At 34.6% G+C, this 23,439-nt stretch overlaps 1 non-coding gene across 1 annotated transcript; it reads left to right on the top strand.

The window, feature by feature from the left end:
- The first annotated feature begins 11,442 nt into the window (after window positions 1-11,442).
- Window positions 11,443-11,549, top strand: LOC111917109 (small nucleolar RNA R71). The gene has a single exon (XR_002858789.1). It is a non-coding gene; the product is annotated as a small nucleolar RNA R71 (small nucleolar RNA).
- The last annotated feature ends 11,890 nt before the right edge of the window (window positions 11,550-23,439 follow it).

Raw genomic sequence — 23,439 nt, 5'->3', positions numbered from 1 at the left:
GATAGTTTCTGTATGAGTCTGATAGTTTTAGATCATGCTTGTGTCTTAGTTGATATAGATTAGGTTGAGTGTTTTGTAATGAGAGTAGATTCGGTTTTTTATGTAGTGAGGTTTGATCTGTAAGTTCGTGAAAACCGCCTGTTTCTTTGTCCTTAATTGATATAAGAAATGGTGATGTTGGGAAGTTTGCTTTGTGTCTTTTTAACAGTGACAAAGCAACATAACCGACTCAAACCGGAAACAGTCGGGCCATTAATGTGTAGCCAAAGATGGTTACGGAAGGAGCTTCAAGCTAAATGTCTAATAAATATATCAATTGTTATATCATAGATGCGTATAAATATTATTTTTTCTAAAAATAAATTTTATATGTTTCAGGTAAAAAGCAAGGAGAACCAAAAGCTTTTGATCAGATGGTTGCATATGATGATGATGATGTTGAGTAATTTTTCAAACAAACAAATCGAACCAAAGACTTGAAATTTCTTTTGTGTAATCATGTTCTCGTTTTGATGGTTGTTAAACTTTATGATTGATGTAAACACTATTTAATTATGACATCTGGTTTTGATAGCTTATTAAACTTGAAATTATTTTTTATGTAAGTTAATTTATTATGTTGATAGAATGAGAACGGGCCATGGATAAGCCTAAAATCTAATGGGGAGGGGATTAGATTCCACGCATCCATTGGGGATGGGGATGGGGATGGGAATGAAGTTACAGACTCGGGGACGAGGACTGGGATAGTAAACCCCGCCCTATCCTCAACCCATTGCCATCCCGAATCTTGCTCCAGCTTTTGTACTTCGCCCCTCGGGACAGTACTCTTCCATCATCATTGCTTTTAAGTTCTCCCAGCCCATTGAGTTATCCACTGTAAGGGTCAGTGACTTGACATGGCCATTCCACCATGTAAGGGCCCTATCAGAGAGGGTGCAGGCCACAAACTTCATTTTTCTCCCTTCTAGGCACGCGCATATCTCAAAAACCGACTCTGTTTTCTCGAACCATTGCATTAGAGCAATGACTCCCCCGCTTCCATTAAAGGATTTGGGTTTGAAGTTGGTGAAATATTTGTAGAAACACTCCCTTGGGTGTCTGTGGTTGTCTTCGTGGTTAGATGGGTTGGCACCACTACCAGCTCCACGGGCACCACTCGCGTGGATTTGAGTCATAGTGACTGTCACTGCGGCTGTTACATCAGCCCGAAAAACAGAATGGTCGTACTGTAGTGGTGGCGGCGATGGTGGATTTGCTGACGTGTTGTTGATGACACGCCTTATTGGTCTACGTGGAGGCATCTTTCTGCCATAAGGTTTAAAAGATGAAATGGTGGTAAGTCTTTAGTAGTGGTTATAAATCGAATGCTATTTGAACTAGGTTATCTTAGTTTTGTGTGTATCATGTTCCGACTTTCCAAGTGTTTTGTAAACAATTCATAACCGAAGTCTATGTAAAATAAACTTATGAATTTTTAATAGTAACCACTCTCAAAAGAAATTCCGTGATTTTATTTACTAGTATTAGTTGCTACGAAAGAGGCGATAAGTGATTTTATTTACTAGTATTAGTTGCTACGAAAGAGGCGATAAGCCTAACACATAGTGTGAGTATTGTAATCACTAGCTCACTAGGTTATATTATTTTATTAATTATTAGTGTGGCAGATAAGGTGCTCTGCCTCCTCGCACGTCTCGCGAATGGTCTCTTCTGCTCTCTGTCCTTGCTATGATTGCCCTCGTTTCAGCTGTAAATATTTTTTGTCTCATGGTGACTATCTTTTCGTCTGATCTCTTCTCAGAATCCTCCTCATGAACCCCTCCTAGAATCCTCCTCATGAACCCCTCCTGGTTCTTCCTCGACTCCCCTGTTGGTTGTTGTGGTAAGGTTGTGTTGTCTAGATATGTTGGTGCGAGAATAGGGGTCTATAAAGAATCTATGAGGTTAATAGAAGAATTTATGATGAAATTTTTATGGTATGATCATTATCGGGTCCTCCTATAATCACGTATTGCATACCAGTTATATATAACTAAGATCGAATAGACCTTCGAATAAGTGATCCTACTCTAAGACCACAACCAAACAAGGACCAATAAGTAGAGCGAAAATCACAAATTCTAAGTCTATAAAATCTTAATTATATATAACCTTAGTGTATAAACTCAGCAATTATAGTCCTACCAGTAAGGGTCTTTTAGTTTTAACATAATTTATTTATAGCACCTTAAAATACTTATATAGTATTTTAACTTTATGTTTGATTCTAAAGTTTATTGGTATACGAAGTTGATAAGTTTTTAGACTTGTTGTTATTGTATAGTATCATATAATAATCCTATAGTATTTTAAACTTTATGTTTGGTTCTAGTGTTCCTTTGCATGTAAAGTTGGTAAGTTTTAGACTTGTTGCAACACCACGACCATTCCTAGGCATATGCTGATCACCTCTCGGGTAAATATAGTTGATTAGACTATATTCTTCCCAGACCTGATTATATATCCCGAGGCCTACTCGTGCGGTCCAACTTTCTAAATACTTTTGTTTTGTTCTTATCATGACACTGTTCTAGTATGTATATATGCATGTATACTTTTATAAAAATATTGTTATATTTTAAAAAATATAACTCTTGTTCAGAGTGTTTTAGTCCCATTGTAATTATAGTTGTATATCTTATATAGGTTGATATACTTAGTTCACTATAAAGAATGCGCCGATACCAATCTGTCACACCCCCAAACCGGAACGACGGAAACGTTCGGGGGCGTATGACGTCATGTACAATATCACAACAATTGAATAATAGTAATCAAAGCAACAAAACCATCATCTTGAAAATATATAATTTACATTGTGTTCAAAACATTGTTTGATTGACATCAAAATTATAACAAAAGCTAAGACGCGAAGCTACTATGCTCCGTCTTCGAGACACCTGTGAGGGTACTTGTCTACTAATTTCCTGAGAATACAAGTGGTTTGAAAAAAAGTGTCAACATTTAAGTTGGTGAGTTCATAAGCATTTTATGTGAAAATGTATGTTCTTTGTTATTGAAAACGTTAATGTGTTCTTACAAAAAATCCAATATTTTCTTTGTAAATGAGTTGTAGTTTTAGTACCTTAAGACCAAAAAGTATAAGTTTCTTATGCTTAAAATTTGTAATGTGAAGTTCTAATTTATGTAAATGGTGTGACCCATACTGTTACCTCCTATGAATGCTTACTGTATACAAGTTATATATAATCAAGATCGAACGAACAATCAAATGGGTGATTCTGCCCTAAGCCCACAGCCAAACAAGGAACAAGAAGTAAGGCAGAAATCACACATTTCACTGCCTATCAAATCTTCTTTGTATATAACCCTAATGTATATATTAAGTAATCATAGATTTAGCAATAAGAGTCCTCACTATGTGTTTTCCTGAAATGCTAATCGTGTCGTATTAGTAAGTGGTATAATGTATTGCTTTTAGTGTAACTCTGTGTAATTCTAGAAATACCATAGCTTCCTTCTATAATCCCTTAGTGTATACAAGTTATATAAAATCAAGGTTCAGTAGGTCGTTGCATGTAATGGGTCTTCCCTAAGCCCACAACCAAACAAGGAACAAGGCCTAAAGCGGACTTACCAATTGGATCTTAATTTTGTATAACTCTAGCATATACACTAAGCAATCATAGACGAAAATATGATTCTCTGTTGTCCTAAAACCGAAGTGTATGAAATATTATACTTGAAAATAGCGCGATACAGTTTTATTATTTAAATAAAACCATTGAAGTCATGTTTATCCCCGTAAACCAAATGTTTTAGTTAATGCTTATTGTGAGTGTTTATTATAACCATGCTAAGATGACTAATGGCCTGCACGACGTTCTTCAGGCGTCAGAAAGTTATGACATTTGTCACCCCAGAACTTCCGTTCCAACTGTAGCTAACAGTCAGGGCGCGGGATTGTTAGTCCTGTATAGATCTATACACAAACTCACACTCTTCCTCCATGAGACTCTGGTTATAATTCATGATTTTAATGGGTACCTTTTTTGGTACAACAAAGGAGTGACTCACAATCCTGTACTAACTAGTTTCATACAGTGCGTTGAAGTTTTATTTTCCTTGTTATTGTACATGTTGGGTCAAAATTATGGTTTATACTTTGATTTTCTAGGCAACTGTATTTTTCTATAATGTTTTATGAGTTTACGATCATGTTAGGCGTGTCAAACCCAACAAATAATAGGGTACAATAGACTCCAAATACACTGCTTTAATGCACTAAAAAGTAGTACAAGGCAAGCAGGGTCGAACCACAGAGACACGGGACAAAAGTATATACCTTTTTTTGCACAAGGTACTTTGGTCACAAATGGGGGTTTTGTTTGCAAAAGTCAAATAATAAAAAATAACAATCAACTTTGAAACATGCAGAAAATGAAATAGATTTGTAAACAAGTTGTAAAAGTGCTTCCAGTTCTAGTTCTCAATGTTGTCATTTAACCTGATTATGACTTGATGTAATTTGTGATTGCTATTCTAAGTTGGTACTGAAAGATATTAACACGCTCTAATACCTCTCGCTTGCCAAATTATCTAACTAAAACACACTCTTTGACTAGACCTAACTTTACTAATTCATCTTAAACACGCTCTTTGATTATATTGGAAAACTGCATTAAGTTTTGTACAAGCTTCCCAACAATGTTCATTTCTTCTCATACACTCGGAAGTGTGAAAACATGTGATATATGTTTTACAATAAGAAAACTTATTGCTTGTTACCAATTGTTAACTTAATAAAACGATTAGGTGCCCTAAAAGTTAATTAACTGCACAAAAATTCAATTCATGAAAGTGGCCAATCAAACACAAATCAAATTTAAGGGTTCTAGTTTAAACAAAAACATAATCATTAGAATAGAATCACAAATCAAATATCAAATCATATGCTTCAAGTCAAGCAATCAACATGTTTTGAACAAGAACAAGAAACTAGGGTTTCTTAGGCACACATGGCTAAGAACAAATCAAACAAGAAAAATGATGGAATTGAAATGTTTAATGCTTACTAAAATGAAATTAAAAATGTTTGAAATGATTTGGTCTTCTCAAAAGCTCCAAGAATTCTCCTAGAATTGCCCAAGATCGCCCTAAACTGCTCCCAAAAAACCGTATGCCTTAAAAAAATGACGTCTCCTCCTGTTTTAATTAATGTTCACGTGCATGCCATGAGGCCATGCGTTTTTGGCATGGCCATGCCTTTTGCCCATGTGTTTTTGGCATGGCCCATGCTTTTTGCTAAAACACAAATAAGTCTTCACTGTTGGCTCCATCGTTGGTCAAACTTCCCCACGAGTCATGTTTCTCAACTATGAGATGATAAAGGAAAAACACAACTCGTGTCGATGCGACAAGAACCGCGTTTCAAATGTAGTCCTTTGCTATGATGACAATGTAACACTGACTCGGGTTATGTCTTCATTCTTTCCTCCATGGAATGGCCGGTTCATCTTCTTTTCATTCTCCAAATCTCCATGCTCCAAGTTCCATGCTTCCAAGCTCCATGTATCCACGCTCCATAATACCTGACATTCTTGATGAAATATGCAACTGCCCTAATAATCAACTAAATGCAAGAATTATGAAGTAGAATGCTATAAAAAGACGGAAATAAACATGCAAAATAGGTGTATAAAATGCACCTATCAGTTCAGGTTTACGACCAGGGAGGTGTTTACGACCCTAAATAGGTTTACGGCCATAAACCCATTTACGACCCTTGTTTTTCATGTATATATATAAGGTGAGAGGTGTGAGGAAGGCGGGGATAGTAGAGAGAGAAAGGAGATTATGTGTGTGTGTACGAATCTCATGTAAAGGAGCATCATTCCAATCTATTCAATACATTGAAGATTCAAGTTATTCTTCATCTCCTTCTCTTCTATCTTGATCTGACATCATCCGTTTGATTGAGATTCCGCACCATCAAACGGATCTGATTGATACACAAGCAGATTGGGGACTTACAGTACATATTATCCTTTTATAGTGTTTACAATGTATAAAATAATCATAATTTTATATAATCATTCCTTTGACCCAAAAGAGTAAAATAACGTGAATGTTCCCCAAACTATACCTATTATAGTTTAAAAATGTAGGTTTCGATGAAATGGTAAAACCTTTTTATTTTTAACAACTTTGTACGTAAGAGTTTATAAGTTTGGTAGTAATGATTTTAGCATTTTTGCGTAAAATATATATATATATATATATATATATATATATATATATATATATATATATATATATATATATATAAAGTATGTGAAAACATATGAAGCGATTTATATTTTTAAACACAATATTTCTTGTGTTTTACTTGTATAACCCCCCTCCACATAAAAAACATAGAAAACCTTGGAAAATTGCGGGGTTATGAACTCACTTTTTACGATTCCCAGTGTCGTGCTAGTTTTGTCGCGAAACTTCGACAGGTCATAACTTCTTCGTTATAACTCGGATTTCGGTGTTCTTTATATCTCCGGAATCCTTGTCCCGACCACTACAATTTTCTTCATAGATATTGGGTCCATATATTATTTTTGTTTTTATTCTTAACTTTTGAATATTTTGACTTTTATTGACTTTCTTTGATTTTCATTGATTTGAAATAACTGGTTGTTACAGTGCTTTACCTTATGTCCATTAAATTTGAAGGGAGTTCCATCTCTTGCTATCAACTCTATGGCCCCATGTGGAAAAACTTGTTTTCCAATAAATGGCCCATCCTAACCTGTTTGTAGTTTTCTAGGAAAAAGCATTAATCTTGAGTTAAAAAGGAGAACCTTTTGCCCCTCTTGAAAGACTTTGCGTCCTCTTAACCTTGCATCATGCCATTTCTTTGTTTTATCTTTGTAAATTATGGAGATTATGTATTCTTCATTTCGCAGTTCTTCAAGAGCATTCATTTGCATTAAACGGTTAACTCGAAGTTCAATTAATTCAAAGTTGCAAATCTTGAAAGCCCAAAATGCTTTATGTTAAATTTCCACCGGTAAGTGACAATTCTTCCCATACACCAACCTATATGGTGTAGTACCAATAGGTGTTTAAAATGTGGTACAAAATGCCCATAATGTATCATCAATCTTTTTCGACCACTCCTTTTTGTTACTTCCTACCAATCGCTCCAAAATTCTTTTCAATGCCCGATTTGTAACTTCGGTTTGCCCACTTGTCTGTGGATGATATGGCGTTACAAATCTATTTTGTACACCATATTTTTGTAATACCTTTTCTAATTTTTCATTTGCAAAATGAGTTCCCCAATCACTAATAAGAGCCTTCGGGACACCGAATCATGAAAACAATTTCTTAAGAAATCGAACTACTACTCAAGCATCATTTGTAGGCAGTGCTTGTGATTCCGCCCATTTAGATACATAATCGACCGCCACCAATATATATTTATTTCCTCAAGACATCGGAAAAAGGTCCCATGAAGTCGATCCCCCAAACATCAAATATTTCACAAACTTGGATTACACTTTGGGGCATCTCGTTTCAGGAGGAAATGTTTCCCGACCTTTGGCATGAATCACATTCTTTGACAATTTGGGTAGCATATTTAAAAATTGTAGGACAATAAAATCCGGAATCAAAGACCTTCTTTGTTGTATACTGTGCTCCATGATGTCCTCCAGTGGGCCCGTTATGTCAATGTTTCAAGATTTCCAAACTTTCTTTCCTGAACACACATCTTATTATCATTCAGTCTGCACAGCTTCTAAATAGGTATGGCTCATTCCAAAAGTAGTACTTGACTTCTGAAAATAGTTTCTTCTTTTGTTGGTGAGTCAGTTCTTTTGGAAGATAATCAGTAGCCAAGTAGTTGGCTATGTCTTCATACCATGGCACCTCTCCTGCGATTGCCATCAAATATTCTTTGGGAAATTTGTCTCTAATCTTGTTTTCTTCTAACTCTTCCAGTCTCGAATTTTCAAGTCTTGATAAGCGATCGACTGTCACGTTCTTCATTCCTTTTTATCCCTTATTTCCATGTCAAATTCTTGTAAAAGTAGCACCCATCGTATTAATATGGGCTTAGCATCTTGTTTAGCAAAAAGATACTTAAGGGCAGAATGGTCAGTAAATATAATAGTTTTAGATAAAACTAAGGGCATAATTTATCAAAAGTATTGATCACAGCAACGAGTTCCTTTTTGGTAGTATTATAATTTTCTTGATTAAGATTGAGAGTCTTGGTTACATAATATATGGGTTGAATATTCTTATCAACCCTTTGTCCAGGAACAACTCCAACTATAAAATCACTTGCATCACATATAAGCTCAAATGGGAGATTCCAATTTGGGGTAGTCATGATAGGGGTATTGGTTAATTTCTCCTTTAATATTTGAAAAGCTTCAAGGAATTCTTTGTAGAAATCAAATACAACATCTTTCAAGAGAAGTTGTGTTAATGGCATTGTGATTTTTGAGAAGTCCTTTATGAATCGGCGGCCCAAAAAACTTCTTACCCGTTTCACATTTGTGGGAGGTGGTAACTTGGCTATTGTGTCAACCTTTGCACGGTCCACCTCTATTCCCAACTTAGGGACTTTATGCCCCAAAACAATTCCTTCTTTGACCATAAAATGACATTTCTCCAAATTTAAGACCAAGTTGGTCTTTTCACATCTTGCTAACATTAAGTCAAGGTTGGACAAGCAATCTTCAAAAGAGGAGCCAAAAACTAAGAAGTCGTCCATGAAGATCTCCATAAAAATTTCAACCATGTCGCGGAAGATTGCCATCATGCACCTTTGGAATGTGGTTGGTGCGTTACATAACCCAAATGACATTCATCTATAAGCAAAGGTCCCACTCGGGCAAGTGAACGTGGTCTTTTCTTGGTCTTGAGGATCGATAGGGATTTGAAAGTATCCTGAAAAACTGTCAAAAAAACAATAATAGAGATGACCGGATAATCTTTCGAGCATTTGATCAATAAATGGTAAAGGAAAATGGTCTTTGCATGTGGCATCGTTTAGCTTACGATAATCGATGCATACACGCAAATTGGATACCGTTCTTGTTGGAATGAGCTCGTTTTCTTCTTTGGTGACTACCGTCATTCCTTCTTTTTTGGGTACCACGTGCACTAGACTTACCCATTGGCTATCCGATATTGAATAAATGATACCGTCATCCAACAGTTTGCCTATCTCTTTCTTCACTACTTCTTGCATGTTTGGGTTTAGTCTCCTTTGGTGTTGAACCACTGACTTAGCTCCCTCTTCTAGGTTGATTTTATGTGAACAATATGCGGGACTAATTCCTTTGATGTTGGTGATCTTCCATGCTATGACATTTTTCGTTTCTTGAGTACCTCCGCTAGGCTTTCCTTTTTGTGTTTTGCGAGATCAACTGCTATGATGACCGACTTTTGTTGATCTTCTTCCAAAAATGCATACTCCATATGTTCGGGCAAGGCTTTCAACTTGATTTTTGGTTTTTGGTCAGTGACCATGACGTAGGAATCATCCACGTCGTGGTGTTGCAGTTTTTTACGTCTGATCGTGAAAATTCAGATGACCATGTCGTGGTGTCAGTACTACGCCGTGGTGTTTCTTCAATCTCTTTTTTCACTTTGTTGTACCCGCTCTCTTCCAACAACTTCTCTAAATCTTGTATGTCATGTTCAACATCAAAATTTCCTTCTTGTAGAACTATATATCCCTCAATTTCCTTTTCTTTCCATTCTCCAAGATCTATTTCTAGAATTTCATCAAACACATCAATCCAGAAAGTTGTATCATCACTCATCCTTGAGTGTTGGATTATTCTATTTACTCCAAAAGTGATCGCTTCTTATCCAACTCGAAGAGTGATTTGGATTCTCTTATATAAACTAAGGCTCGGGTTGTGCTTAAAAATTGCCTTCCAAGAATAATCGGGACTTGTTCGTCTTCCTCCATGTCTAAAAAATGAAATCTGCGGGAAAAGCAAACTTGTCAACTTTTACTAGTAGATCTTCACAAATTCCTCGTGGAAATGTCATTGTTTTGTTGGCTAAATGGATGACCATGCAGACTGGTCTTGGTTCCGGGAGATCAAGTTTCTTGAAGAATGAATAAGGCATCAAATTAACACTTTCTCCTGAGTTTGCTAGAGCATGGCTTGTGGCTAAATTTCCAAATTGGCACGGAAGTGTTAAGCTTCTCGGATCACCAATCTTTTTTGGTAGCATATTCAACATTGCAGCTAAGCAGGTTTCATTTAGTACTACCTTAGATATTCCCTCCATATTCTTTCGGTTAGTTAGGAGATCTTTTAGAAACATCGCATACTTTGGCATTTGAGCCAAGGCTTAAAGGAACAAAATATTGATTTTAAGTCACTTTATGTGATCTAAGAACTTTTGGCAGTCTTCAACATTCTTTTCTAGTCTTGCTTTACTAGGAAAGGGCAGCGGTGGGTGGTATGGCTGAACAAGTTTAATATTTTTCTTTTCAGGTTCTTGCCACGTCGTGGTGTCAGCACCATGTCGTGGTGACTATTTAAACTCCTTTCGTTAAGTTGCTTCTCGACCTTCTTGCTCATCATCCGAGTTTTTTCTCTTAATGGGAGTCAGATGGGTAACAATTTTTCCACTTCTTGTTGTAATTTCTTGGATGTGAGCTCATGTTGGGTTTTGTTCAGTGTTTCCAGGAAGGGATCCTGATGATCTTTCATTGAATTTTTTAGCTAATTGCCCAAGTTGTTTTTTCGATGTTGAGGATTGAAGCTTGTTGATTTCTGAGTAAAGTTTGCTGATACGTCATTAGAGCTTGTTGCTCTCTTATTGCTGCTTCGGTTTCATCATGCCTCTTTTCTAATGCAGCTGCAAAGCGTGCCAACATTGACTCAAAATCGGGTTTCTTTTCAGGTGCGGGTTCCTTTCTTTGGTAAAATCCTTTTCCTTTTTGCTCAAACTTCTCCTCTTTGGATTTATTATACTCATCATAAGGTAACCATGTTTTCTTGTTTTTTCTCCAATCTTCATCATAATGATCATCGCTTGAGTAGCAAGCTTGAACCTTTTGGTTTCCATTTTCATCCAGATCGCAATCTCTAGTTAAATGCGGCCCGTTACAATTTTCACACCCACTCGATAGCATGGATCGTTTGATCCATTTTGGTCATCCTCATATCCATGTTATGCAACATTGCTAAGACTGCCGACATGTCCTCCGAAGCAGAATTTGCCGATGCCCTTGCTACATCATTCCGCGGGTTATGGTACTCTCTCAAATGTCTTGAAAATTCTTCACTAAGCTCCTTAATTTTAGCGGGATTCTTCTTGGTTAATGGTCCTTGAGAATCAAGGAGTTTCCTTGTCGTGACATTTACCCTATCATAGAAGATCGAGACTTCTTGTTGCGCATTTAGATCATTTTGGGGGCAATTTTGAAGTAATCCCTTGTAGCACTCCTATGCTTCATATAGCAACTCACCCATTTGTTGCTCAAAGTTAGATATGGCCTTTTTGAGTTTCGCTACCTTCGATGGTGGGCAAAACTGTTCTAAGAATTCTTCATGTATTTGTGCCCACGTAGTGATTGCGCCGGGTGGAAGTGCCTTCAACCAATCCTTGGCAGCTCCTTTGAAGGTGACTAGAAGCATTCTCAATAACATAGTTTCGCGTGAAACATTTGGGATGTTGAAGTAACGGCGATGTCATTGACTTTATGAAGATGTTTTTAGGCATCTTCATGATCTTTTCTGGTTAATGGGATCTCTTTTAGCGTGGAAAGGATGTGTCCCTTGAGTTCAAATGTGCCAGTGGCTGGAATGGTGGGTTGCATAAGGCCCGAACCGGTGTTGTCACAAATTCTTTTCTTGTATGTCTCCAAAGATATGTCGGCAATGTCCGCCATGATACTATTGGGTTCATCGTCTTCATCTGATTCATAACCATTTTTCCTTTTTATTGGGAGTGTTCTCAATGCCTTCAAAAATGCCTTCGTCTTTTGGGTTGTTGCTTGATTATCATATGTGCTTGTCCTTATTTTTACGAAAAACTAATTTTAGATCCTTGAAAGGAGATTTCTTTGGTGTGGCCGATTCTACTACTTCCTTGTCCTTCTTTTTATGAAACGCTGACTCTAGATCTTCAAGTGGTGGTGTCAAAGGTGTGTTCGATCCACGGGTCATATACTTCTGCAACAAAAACAAATAAAACACGTAAAAAGAACAAAAACAAAAATTAAAATTTAACTCTTACAACACCACGACGTGGTAAGTCAAACATAAGAAAAAGCTAATACGAAAATTTAAAACCAAATAGATAGAAAAATCCTAATAAAATAGCAGATTCAAATTAACTAAAAATGGACCGTTCTCCAAACAACGACGCCAAAAACTTGATGCTTGAAAAATTATGCACTAGTTTATCTTACTAATGTAACTAATTATTACCTAAGACAGTGTACCTTGTTGAAAATAGTATAGCACAATAGACATGTATCGAACACATGGAACAAATTAATTAGCTAATTCTTATCTACTATCTACATAATTTACTATTAAATTTAGAAATTGGGGTTTCTCTAGTTTTGCAAGACTAGAAACTTAATTTACCAAACTAACTAACTATCAACTAATGAAGAAAATATTAAAAATAAAAGCAACAAAAACACAAAAGACGGTTTAAACCAAGGTAATTGAGAGACTTTCATTTAACTTCGATTTACTTGCTATTATGGTTGATCTTTGGAAGTGCAATGGATTATTGTTTCATTGGTTACCTATTCCTCAGATGACTAGGTTAATGTTCACTGATCCTAATCCTTTAGCAAACAAGTTCATTCATACGGTGATGAGACAGATAAACTTACAAGTTTACTAGTGTTTAGTTCAAGTTAAATTAGACTTATAATGAATTGATTAATTTGGTTAATTAGCTCAATTCAATATATGATTGGTCGTCATATATTTGCTCCTACGATTACTTACCCACTTTTCTATTTAACCCTATGTGTTGGTCAAACCTCTGGTCCTACAATTTTGCAATTCACAAGATCATAAGATTCAAGTTTAATTAAGAAAGATGGTTATGCAAACTTAATTAAACTCAACAATAAATAGAAAAAACAGTTATCATAAGCACATAAGGTTCTTTAATAAGCTAAAGTAACAAATAACCAATAAAACTTAATCCTATCCATAAATCAATCCCTAATAAGTCAAGCAAATCCATACTAAATGAAAGTCATCGAGTTTTAGCCCATGATTTTAGCAATCAAACACATAAAAATGAAATTCATATTAGTAGACATGATTAAACTAAAGTAGAAAGTCATAAATAAGAGTTGTATTGCCTTAATGCTCTCAATTCCCAAGCTATGATCGACTTCTTCATTTCCAAGCTTCAAAACAGATACTTGGCCTTCAAAAATCGACAATAGCTTCCAACAAAAGTTATAATTTTAGAGGAGAATGACTTGTATTTATAATTTCCCAAAAACAGATCACCACGACATGGTAAGCTCACCATGTCGTGGTCTTCGTGGTTATCCCGTATTCAGCAAGTCTTCTAAATCAGTCAGGAAATTCCAAAACACCATGTCATGGGAATGTCACCACAACGTGGAGAGTGTATTTTTTCTTTATTTTAAAGTCTTGATTCAAACTCCTAGCTTCCATCCTCCAACTTCCAACTTCCTTTTTGCTCCAAGCATGTCTTTTACCCCTACAACACAATATTCAAGAGATTAAGTACCTTTTGTTCTATAAATGGCACAAAAATAACTAGAAATATTAAGATATGATGTAAAATTATATGTATAAATATGTGCATATCACATACCTTACTTAAATAAGGCTATATTTAAAATCAAAGATGCAACCTTAAAGAAGTAAAAACTTATAACTGAATTGCAACTAGAAAACAAGGCATTACCGATGTTTAGTGACAGAAGAAATCTGTCGGGAAATCGACCGATACCGACGAATTTCCGACCGACTTAAAAAACTAATTATCAGGATCTTAGTGACGGTTGCAACAAAATACATTTTCCTTGTAAATTGTTACAATATACCGACGAAAATCAATAGAAGTACAATTTGTTGACAACCAATAATCCGTTGGTAAAATTATGATTTCCATTTCCTTAAAAAATATACGAACGTATTATATAATTTCATTTTAACAAGAGGATTTACAAAAGAAAATTTAAATTGCTTTCTACTTAATCTTCCTATTTCATTCTCCTGTTAATTCAATAATTGATATGTATAAAACAATAAGGTTGTGTTTGACACGCCACATCTAGCTTATAAACTAGTTTTTTTTCAAGATTTTTTAAGCTGTTATGTTTGGCAAGCCAAAAACTAGCTTATAAGCTAGTTTTTTTAGGAGATTTTTAAAATCTTCTAAATATACCATTTAAGAGATCTGAATTTCTAAGAGGATCTGAAATTTTAAGAGCTGAACATGCTGTTTGGTTGGGACCTCTGAACTGCTGTGCTGAATTATTAAAATGACCATTTACCCTTCTGTTTTTTTTTTTATTGAATTCAAGTGTTTGTTTAGAAAATAATATAATAGATTTGTTAAATATGTATTAAAAAATATAAACACCATATAAAATCTAAATTTAGCATAAATCAAAATTAAACACAAATCCAAATCAAACATAAATATTTTTAAATCCACAAAATCATACTAAAATCCAAATAAAATTCTACAAATTTAATTTGACCCCAATTGATTCACAATCTGGTCACACAAATTATCCATGTATTCATTGGCTTGTGAACCCCATTCCATATCGTGTATGTTTTGGCCATCATTCTCCCCCCTTGTGTTTGACCATTGTTCTCCTCGAATGCCATAAATAACTCATCATGAATATCACATTTCCTTATGAAATTGTGGACTGCAAAACAAGAAACGACTATATCTCATTGTACTGAAAAAGGAAAATGAGCCATTTGCTTTAAGATTGGGAATCTCGCCTTCAAAACACCGTAAGCACGTTCAATAACATTTCTGAGTTGCGCATGTGCATGATTGAATTTTTCTTCCTTAGTTAACACACGTCGTCGTGTTGCGGAAAAAGGAGTCATAAATCCACGAGTGTTGGTGTATGCAGTATCGCAAAGGTAACATTTATCCATACACATGAGTGAAGGAAGTATTATATATAAAAATTTAAAATTGTATTTTAGAATAAATTTAAAAAGAATTACAAACTTGGAGGAGGAAACGAAAAGCCTGAAGTCGGGTTAAATGCAACTTCTTTCAAAACTCGTGTATCATGTGTTATACCCTCCCAACCGGCCCATATGAATGTGAATATCATATCAAAATCACAAATTCCTAAAACATTTTGAAAGCATTCACCTTTTCCTCTTCCCCTGTAGTGAGTTTGTTGATCAACAGGCTTGACTACATGTACAAGAGTTCCATCTAACGCACATATTGCTCCAGAAAATATTTCTTTTAGCCTACCATGTCTCTCTAAGTAATTCATGGTTGCATTAGAATTCGTTGGCACTATAATTTCTTTTGCAAAAATCATCATTGCATTTAGCACCTCATGAAAGCATCTATGTACAGTTTATGTGGAGTGTTAAAACCTTCGTTTGATAATCCTGAACCATTTATTATGTGCTATAGCCGTCAAGAACATAGCCATCTTTTCTTCAATGCTTATATGCCTACTACTTTGCAACCAATTGTTTCGTCTAAAAAGATTGCATAAAAGTACATACGCTTCACGTGAAAGACACATCAACTCATGCCATTGTGTTGTGTAGAAGTTCCATGTAACAATTCTTGTGTATGTTGATGAGCGCTCATTTCCGAATCGTTATCAATTGCCCTTCTAATTCTATTGGATGCTAGATTCAACTAATAGCAACATAGTAAAATGAAAAATGCAATTTCTTCATCCGAATCCGTATGCAATATGTTATTTTGAAAATACATAACAATTATATTAACAACATATAACATAAAAATTCATCCAAAACATTAAGTCATTCATGTCATATAAAAATCTAGTTTAAACCACAGATCAAGTAATATGAAACATCAAGTCAAAACATCTAGTTATCCAAAAAAAAAAAAACTATCAAATCATTCAAAACATGAAGTCATTCAAAACATCTACTTATCCAAAAAAAACCATAAAATCATTCAAAACATCTACTTAGCGAATCATTCCATAATGTACTCCAATAGTCTTGACCCAATTCTCACAAATAGCTGAATCAATGGTTAACCACACGTGCCTATTATCCGCACCTTCACCAAAAATAGCAACAACAGTAGTGTATCTTGGATCAAATATTCCCCATCCTAACTTCTCCAACTTTTCCATACATGCACCCAAATTTGAAGAAGCATGCTTTTCCACGAATATCTTTGCAACTGTTGCAATATCTTCCCCGATTTCAAGCAATCTTGAATTCGATGCATCTTTGCCCTTATCTTTACCCTTATCTTTACTTTTATTTTGACTCTTTTCCGTATCTATAGTCTTTTGTTTTTTTGATTGAGCGGAGGACTCGTCACTTAGACCTTAAATTTTTTGTTGAGTGCAATCGATGTCGTCAAAGTCATGCAAACTATAGTGGCTTGAATCTTGAGTAGGATAGGGACGGGTAGAAGTTGGCCCCCAACTATGAATGTCTGTCACAGTCACGCCTTCAAACAACTGTGTGCAAAGGTCGGGGTACGGTAGTGACGTGCGTCTCAAAGAATCCACATGTTTGTTTGACTGTTTGGAAAAAATATTTTATTATTTAAACATGATAATATATTTTTTATAACTAAACAAAATTCGATTCTAGTTCCTATTCTTCTTTGGAAAGATCGAAGGTGTTGGTTGTTGAATTTTACACATTGCCGATTTTGTTTTTTAACTTCAAAAAAGCATCAAACTTTGACTTTAGGTAGTCATAGCGGTTCTTCATTTGTTTTTGGTCGGCAATAAAGTTATGTTCAATTTTTAATGTTTCAGCTACATTCCTCCAAGATAGTGCTTTCAAACTACTCCCTTCCCGTCCATTGACTGTAACTTCACGTAAACAAGCTTGAAACGTTTTCTCTACACCTTCAACCTTCCAACTAATCCTACCCTTCTTTTCTCCCATTTCTTTGATCAATTCAACAAAAAATGCATGTTTTAGCAACAAGTTAAGCATTGCAAATACATATTTTCAACAAAAATTTAAGCAATATAAAGGCACATTTTCAACAACTACTTCAACAAAACAAATGCACAATTCAGCAAAACTAATGAATATTTCATGATAACAGCAAGAACATATATGATTTCACAATAACATCAAACACAAATATTATGTCATCAACAACATTTCAGCATAATACTCAAACACAAAAACATTAAACATAAAAATTTGAGTATAAAAAATAAAAAATAACTTCAAAAATTCAACATCGACATTTGATCATATCCATTGAACACATTTAGATTCGATCGTATAACATCAAAATTGAGCATATAACATCATAATCGAGCATATACCATCACATATTGATTTTGATTAAACAAATAAGAAATTGATAGCATAACAATTTCAATTTTTGATTTTCAAGTTTGAGGGGAAAGAAGGAACAAACAGAAGAAGACCAATGAATTCAAGGGGAAAGAAGGAAGAAATAGAAGAATACCTGCTGCGGTCGGCGGAAGAACGAGTTGGAGACGGAAGACCTTGCGGCGGCGGAGGAAGGCGGCGTTGCTGGGTGCAACGTCGTCGACGATTTGGGTGGGCACCGTCGCTGGCGTCGTCAGAAACTGGAGAGAAGAAGATGCGAAGCAAGCAGACGTGAATGGAAGAAAATAAGAGGAGGCGGTCCTGTTTAGGGAAAATGGAAACGCGCATCTCTCTCTCTCTCTCTCTCTCTCTCTCTCTCTCTCTTTTATTTTTATTTTTCAGACTTTGTTTACTATCTGAAAAAATAAGAGGCATTTATAATTTTAAGAGGTAAAAAATAATACGCAAACAAACGTTCTGAATCTGAAATTTTAAGACGTTGCCTCTTAATTTTGCAATTAAGAGCTAAACAAACAAGACCTTAATTAATTATAGAAACACATTATTTTAAATGTCCTTTTATATCATTTTACTAGGTTACAACCCGCGGAAACCACGGGTAAAAGATTTATAAAATTTTATTAAAGGAAATTTGTGGTATGGATATTGTTTTCCTCTTTCCCTTACGGTCATATTGGTTGTCAAATTGCAATGTAATATGTCTATATGTTAGCAAAAATGATGTAAAAATATGACCATCTTGACTACAAATATGAGCATAAAGAAAAAATAATAACAATTAAAAAATAGTGAGGCTACTAACATAAGAGTACTTGAGACTGATGTTTTTGATGAAATTTCTATATCCTCCAACGGCGTGTACACAACTCAACAAACATATTAACACCAAACCAAATAAAAATTGAAAATAATAATAAAAATGATTAATATTCAAATAACTCATTAAAAAATAGCAGTCCACCCAATTTAGGGCCAACTCGATTTAAAACCATGAAAATAGCAAAACAGTAAAATTCACCATAGATTCCATCTAACTAATAATAATCAAAACTTAATTTTCATACTAAAGTGGGATCCCATGTGCCAAGTCCATATTTACCAGCCCATGTATCTGCAAAACAAAGTCCACATCCACACACTTCAGCAAAAAGACAAATTGTTGTTTACCAATACATCATGTTCAAAGATTTCATACAAAACTTCAAAATTATATAATACAATAGTAAGTGAAAAGGTTCTTGAATTTGTGAATGCCACCAAACAATTATGTGCAGGAGGGAGTATACCCGGTCTTATGAATATTTACCCTAATTAAATAAGCATATAACGATTGATAACCACTTGAAGTAGCAATATCGAATAACCTCTTTCAAACATCCTTAATAAACACGCCCTGACATAAAATAACCTTAAAAAGTGAATATCATAACTAAAGCACTCTCAAACAGCAAAAACACTGAATACGCAATAAAGTAATTTAAATTAGTTGTACGGGGGAAACATATTCAATTCTGCTCAACCACATGTTGATAAGCAATCAATCACGATTTTTGTACATTCTTTAAGGAAAATTAAAGTTAACTACATGATCAAAGTGAATCATATTCAGTAGAAAAAAGAAAAAATGGAAAATCATAATGAGCCAAAGGAATTTTAGACATACCCTTTTAATAAGCCTAATTAAGCTGCAAAAAATGATAAATGGTGAAGCGTAAGTAGCTATAAGATTTTGTATTTGAACGATATAAATAGAGGAATGAAAAGAGGTGGTAGTTTCCAAGCGAGTAAGAGAAGGCAACGTGACAAAAATAAGTCGAACGAACATACCTCAAGAACTTATCAACATAAAGCCTTCACAATTAGGATTTGTTTTTAGGATTACTTCTTTGACCTCTCTTCCTACTGAGATATTACTAACAACCATAACTATGTGGACTCCACGAAGTGCAAGAACCTTTGCAGTTTCAGTCCCCACTTGAGTCTCCTGAAATAACATCATAGCAAAAACAAAATTTTGTTAGTACTTCTATCGAACACTTGGAAGGCAAACTTAGAGTGACAATTGGTATTTTTATGGTGGTGGTATAAATTTGAACCAATGTGAAAGATGAGGCAAGTTACTTATGTATAATAATGATAGTGACACCCGATCCATCAATCCTTTGGGTACCTTTCTCGATTGTTGAGAATCTTGAGAACCCATATCGCCCTTTTAATCCAAACATCCTTCTCAATCAAACATCTATTTTTGAATGAATAGAATCATATCTGATTCCAAATAGAGGAATGGAGTAGAGACAAAGGGTCTTCACCATTCAAAGTTACCGAGATTTTGGGATTTCTCTTTCAAATCAGCACCCTTTTATTTAAGTTAAAATTTTTTTGCGCCTGATATTTTTAGGGACAATAGATCATGATTACACGATTATGGAACAAAGAAGGGTATTTTTGTAATTCAACATTCGTATCAAATGGGCACAGAAGAAGCCACGTGGCAAAACATGATTCATTTATTATTTCAGCTAGTTTTACAAAAGTCATTTTTTATCGGCTAACTTTTCGGTTATTGGCCAATTTTTTTTAATTCACTTTTTGATGTTTTCGTGATATTTAAGTATGAGGATAAATATAAACATCTTTTCTAAAAATATAAATTTCGATCGAAACTGAATGTTGAAGGGATCAGTAAGTAAACGTTGAAATCTTCTTCAATAGGCAAAGAGATGGTTAAGCCTAGGTTTCTTGCAATCTCCGCTAAGCTCTATTTTCATCTGTCTTTATATTTAATCATCGGCCGTTAGAAAAGAAGAAGTGAATCTTAAACTCCCATGATGATGTGTTATTGGTTCTTAGTATGACTAAGACCAAATATGATTGATCAATGGAGTTCGAGAGACACCTCCAGTCATTATAAGAGTACAGCTTTCACACCTGCCAACTGTTTGATGTAATTCCTTAACCAACTTTGTCTTTTCCTTTATATGTCCATTGTCGCTACTACTTATATCAAGGTATATACTCTCTCTTTTGGGTGCAATTTGTAATCAATATCCATAAACAACATACATGATATTAACATTAGAAAATTTTAGACAAACATTTGCTCTGAAATTTGTACAATTAATAACTATTCTTATCAATCTCATGTCCCCTTCTAATTATTATCTACTCAATTTGTAGCTGCCACACATCCAAGTTACGACGCTTGATCTTAATTTGCACTAAAACTGTTTCTTTTATATATCATATTGTGATTGTGTTGTCTTAAAAGGCAGCATGTCTTTTGACCAGGAAAAGAAATGAATAAACACAAATGTCAAGGCTTGTGATTTCTTCAACAAAACCAGAACACTACATAAGTTCAATTTTGTCCATTGCACTTACGGTATGTTGTTTATATATTGTGTTCATAAACCAAAGATTACATGCTTAAAACAAAATTACTGTAATACAAAGGATGTATTGGAGAAACTCAATGTATTAATGCTTAGAATCCATCTTTCAATATATAAATCTTGATTTTAACAAGATGAATATATTAAGCAATCATTGATGCTGCATTTTATGTCCCACCACCCCAGTCAGAAGAACAAGTTAAGAAAATTACCAAATTGTGAGTCCCTCCTTATTGTTGTAGCACATATGTTACAAAGGGCTTCTAGTTTTACCTTCTCTGTTTTCTGTTTTTCGATATGGAGCTACTATATCAGAGTAAAAAAGATTGCAAGGTATGAAGTGAAGGTCCTTCCACAAAAGAAAGCATTTAGAAGAGCCATCAGGACTGAATACCCTTAAAAGTATCAAGTAAGATTACTCCTATTATTTACTTATTAGTACACAACTGTGGGAGCTTTTTGTTTCATCTAATTAGTTAACTTTCTTTCATTCATATTTAATTTTGGGTATCTAGAGATTGTTGAAAAGAATTATAAAATATGACAAAAACTAAAGTTATTGGAATTCTTTAAGTTCCATTAAATTCAGTGGCTGAATGACTTGTCAATCTTTAACTAAGAGTATATATTTTAGATTCCATTCCTTATGTTTGATTAAAAAGACAAAAATGTCTCCTACCTTCCTTTATTTTAGCCATGCTTGAACTTGTGAAGCAACTCAACTAAAGCGGTAAACCTCCCCGCTAGTCTAATAGTTTTGTGTTTGTAGAACTTGAAACTTTTTAGTATTATGTTTAGTCGTTGCGGAATATGTATTTGAAAATCTATGGATTTATATATGTTTAATGTTTGTGGAATATGTATTAGAACTTTTTAGTTCTATGTTATTGGTTTTCCAATCTGGATTTGGTGTGCATGATGTTTTAGATTTTTCTATCTTGAATATAGCAAAAAATTTGGATTTTTATGAAATTTAAAATATTTTTTATGACGGAAACCTGTCGGCAACTCGTTGCCATATATTTCCGTCTGTAAAACGTTCCATAAAAGTGTGTGTCGGTAATCCGTTACAAAAATATTCCGTTACATATTGGTCGGTAATCGGTTACAAATATATATGCTATATGGGTACTCGGTCACTGCCAATGGCCTTATGGTATCAAATTGTCTCAAAAATACCTTATGTATCAAATGCTTGAATAAATAGAATAATTTTCCAAGTAATTCCACATTAACTCAAATCCTCTTTTCTTGAACTCGAATGAGCCCGGATATGTAGAACAGATGGAAAAACAACCGCTACAATAAAATATACAAAAAGCTAGAGGATGGTAACAACGGCAATAATTCCAAACTTACACACAACTTCCTTCCACGGCAGAATGATGGGGTATCGATCGGGATCCCCAACAATCCCAAAATCAGAAGCCTCTAGGCTCTAGCTAAAATATGATGGAGGATCATCCAAAGATGGTCAGACACGATCACACGAACATGATTCATAATATATTAGATTGAAGCGACAATAGCTCGAAACTCAAAAAGAGTTGCACCCCCAATGAAACCCCATGGATATTGCATCAAACTCCAATAAAAGGTATTCAATGTTGTAATAAAAATCTCTGTAACATGTAAGATGCTATGTTTGACCCTCTAATGATAAAAAACTAAACAATCCTGAGATGGTTGAACTAAATTCTTGAACAGACATCCTGTTAATCAACAAAATCTGAAGAAGGATATGATCCAAACCGTAGCATTGTTGGTATCGGATCCAAAACTATAGCTCGCATCCAAAACTGTAGCTCCATTACCACTTGTCAGGATTTATGTAACAGAAATGTTCTTGGTCTCGATGTGAACATGACAACAAAGATGATATACTTTAAGAAACCCAAAGTTACTTTACATATAAAATATCATGTCATAAAAGCCAAAAAAAAGGGGAAGCAAAAAAGCTGGCTGAACCGCTTAAGATCGACTGGATGGACCAGTCTGCCTGCCAATGAATCTGATGCGGTGTTTTCTATTGCTAGAGCAAGCATTCAAGGACAAGTTGTATAAAGACATTATATGCAAGAACAAATCTTACTCAATATATAACAATACCATTCCGAACCATAAAAAACTGATCCATATACCTACTGAACTTCTTTTCTTATAGAAGTTTGCTATATTATATATAATATATAACAACACGATATCTGTAACATGTTTCATTTGGACAAGGTGTTGTTCCTCATACCATAAGCTAATTAACAACACACATATATATAAGGAGAAAGTACTAAGTTCAAACCCACACGACTCAATATATATATATATATATATATATATATATATATATATATATATATATATATATATATATATATATATATATATATATATATATATATATATATATATATATATATATATATACTAAACAACATCCATCTGCAACTTCTGTTTCTGGA

Source organism: Lactuca sativa, chromosome 8 (genome assembly GCF_002870075.4).
Source record: "Lactuca sativa cultivar Salinas chromosome 8, Lsat_Salinas_v11, whole genome shotgun sequence".
Classification (NCBI taxonomy): Eukaryota; Viridiplantae; Streptophyta; class Magnoliopsida; order Asterales; family Asteraceae; genus Lactuca; species Lactuca sativa.
The sequence above is the reverse complement of the archived record's forward strand: the minus strand, read 5'-3'. Positions and strand labels throughout refer to the sequence as shown.